At 28.5% G+C, this 3,312-nt stretch overlaps 1 long non-coding RNA gene across 1 annotated transcript in view; it reads left to right on the top strand.

Moving 5' to 3' along the window:
* The first annotated feature begins 813 nt into the window (after positions 1-813).
* Positions 814-3,312, top strand: part of LOC111083879 — a 6,987-nt gene continuing 4,488 nt past the window's right edge. Inside the window, exon 1 of the long non-coding RNA XR_002609292.1 lies at positions 814-927. This is a non-coding gene — a long non-coding RNA (uncharacterized LOC111083879). The remainder of the gene's footprint in view (positions 928-3,312) is intronic.

The following is a 3,312-nucleotide window of genomic DNA, read 5'->3' as shown; positions in this document are numbered from 1 at the left end:
AAATGCCTATAAAAACCGCAAAATGCAAAACTGAAAATTTCTATATACCTTCGCATAGACCAAATCAACTTCCATGCCAATTTTGGTGAAGATCTATCCACACCCTGCCAAGTAGTTACATGGACATACGAAAGACAGTATTATTACATTTATAGAGCTTTCTTAATTTAAATTCTCCATTGCTTAAAGAGATTTGTTTTTTATTTAATTTCAAAACAAATTAATTTTAAAATGAAATCGATTTTTTTACTTTTATAATAAATTTTATGCACTTGGCTCTAGGCTAGGTGATCCCACACTATGTCTTTACTTTAGGCTTATTAAACAAATTCTCACTACACTTATAAAGTTTCATGGTCCCCTTACACTCCTGCCACTAAAATCGTAATAGGAAAACAGTTATCGAACTAATCTATCTGGATAAATGCATTTTGGCTTTTATGACGTCTCCTTTTCTGAAAAATCAAGCATGACGTGACAACACAGTGGCTTTTATATAGGTTAGATAATCGTATATTTTAGTATAAAAAATAATTTTTTAATAAAAAACACTGTGATTTCGTAAAGATCCAAGTTTTGATTTTTTAGAAATTGAACGAGCAGTTCAGATATACTTGAACCGTGTCCTTTAAATTTCCAAAATAATATTATAGAGAAGATTCCTGATCTGAACATAACTATTTTAATAAAACTATTTATTGACATATAACTGTAAGTTGAAACAAAATTATCAAGTTTACATTAATCATGATCGTTATAATTAAAAATTCCAGTTTCCAACACCAGATTACGCTCTAATGAAAATATCTATAAACTTTAGGGAATGTATTACGTAGATATGTACAATTACAAGATAGTGTTTATGCTAATTTTATATTTTTAAACATTGGCAATTTTGTTTTAGGGAAGGGTTCCAAAAAAAAAAAGGTATGTCATTATAAATATATAGACATATGTGCTTAAATCTGTTTCTTTGTTTGTATTATTCCAAAAACTTAACTGCACGTCACTTACAACTTTACAGTTACAAATACAAGTTACGCTGTTAGTGTTACACTTTGACATTCTGGGTTAGTCGTAATGACTAATGTTATTCAGTAATATATTAGGCCTATTTAGGCTACAGCCATAGGGCATCTAATTCTGTACAGAAATTATACTATAAACTATAGTAAAGTTTCAATTAAAATAATTTTATCCCCATAAACAGCATTAAAAAGTTATGAAGAGATGGTAACTATGTTGCTTATTGAATTTATTGTTATACTAGAGCAACATTTTGCTTCTAGTTTCTGTCAACGCTATAAATAAGTAAAAAGTAAAACAGACATTTGTTGTGTAAAACTAAAAGTAAAACCTTAGTAAAACTGAAAGATGCTATTCCCATAATGTTAGTATAATAATATTTTATTAAACTCTAAATTTAGTTATGGCATTGATAAAACTTATAGATTTGATAATAAACGAACCACACTGTTTTGCTCATTCAATCCAGGTTTAAGTCTTCTGAGCAATTAACTTCTTGAAATGCAGTTCATAGGCTAAACAACATGATTACTTGGATTTGTTCATATACCACATCATTAGAATATAAGGTTTGAAGGTGGGGGTTCAAATCGTATACCTGAAAAATGACCTAACTTATGTAACTAGTTTCAAAACAAAAATAACTTGTGTAGAAAGACTTATTGGTTAAATAATCTTGAATAACATGATTTATAATGACAATCATAGCAAGCTATGTAGTTAAAGCATAACTAAAAATTAACCCGGAATCGGTATAGCTAATTAGATACAAGTTTTTTCATGTTTCTACCTATAAGTTCCGTCAGTTGGGTACTCCCTCTGTTAAAATAGTTTTGCTTTATTTTCAATAATATCTCCCACAATTTGGTCAGTTTAGGAGATTTAGGCTAATCCTAAATATATAACATGCAAACCAATCTATCTTTGTGATAAAATTATAATAATAAGCAATCAACCAAAATAAAAGCTGATGACATTTGATATCTTAAATACTCTAACCAAGATTACTGATGAAAATAACAATAAAAATATACCTTACTTAGGTACGCAACTAAATTTGTAAAATTAGAGACTGAAACTAAAGAAATTAAATTAATGAGATATCTACTGAATTTAAAAATGTATTAATTTAAAATTAATATAATAAAATAAAAATAATGTTTTCTCATTTTGGTATAACTTATAGAGTTTGGTAATCAGTGGAATGTCATAACTAATTATCAGGCCCACAAATATATTCAATTAATCAGTTATTTTCAAACTTGTATAGTTGGAATATTTAGAAACACTGATTTTCATTAGTTGTTTATTTTCATGAATCATGACGCTAATCGATTAAGCTAAACAAATTTGAATTAACTGACAGTAATAATGAGAAATTATAATTACTTGGTTAATTGGAATAATAACTGAAAACAATGAAAATCAGAAACACCGATTTTGATTAATTGATTTAATTTATGATTTAGTTCATTTGTAATTTTGATTAATCAGTTATTTCATGTGACATTAATTGATGTATTCATTCAAATAAACAAGTTAATTGTTTGGCTTTATTAACCTTTATGCTTTTTCTTCAGTCATGCTTTGTGTGATTTCCATCTATATTAAATTTGTGATCCAAGCTGTGATAACTGAAATGCAATTCCTATCACTTGGGTTAAAAGTAATTTGTCGATTATTTCTCTAGTTTATCAGTTGATTCAAGTCATTCTGTAGTACCTTATTACTGCTAGAAATACCCAAAAGTTTGATATCGTCAGTATACTTTGCTAATTATGCCCCTATCAATAACGTTAATATATGTATAAGAAAAGGCAAAGCCCTGGTACTCAGTAATTCAGGAGCTTGGTATTTTATGCTTGAAATTCTAATTTCATTCATCAAATTTTCATGTAAGGACTAGTTTTTATTAGGTAGTAGCTCTTAGTGGTGCAGACAAGTATCTAACTGATATACATTTTCAGGTAAGGAAAATGTTAGGATGGTAGTATGGCCTTTGAAGGTTTATACAGGAAAGCTCATATTTATTATATGTTAAGGACAAGCAAAATGTTAGGATGGCAGTAGGGCCTTCGAAGGTTTATACAGGAAAGCTCATATTTATTATATGTTAAGGACAAGCAAAATGTTAGGATGGCAGTAGGGCCTTCGAAGGTTTATACAGGAAAGCTCATATTTATTATATGTTAAGGATAAGCAAAATGTTAGGATGGCAGTAGGGCCTTCGAAAGTTTATACAGGAAAGCTCATATTTATTATATGTTAAGGACAAGCAAAATGTTA

This window comes from Limulus polyphemus, unplaced genomic scaffold, assembly GCF_000517525.1.
Source record: "Limulus polyphemus unplaced genomic scaffold, Limulus_polyphemus-2.1.2 Scaffold11831, whole genome shotgun sequence".
In the NCBI taxonomy this organism is placed as follows: Eukaryota; Metazoa; Arthropoda; class Merostomata; order Xiphosura; family Limulidae; genus Limulus; species Limulus polyphemus.
This window is presented reverse-complemented; position numbering and strand designations above follow the sequence as displayed.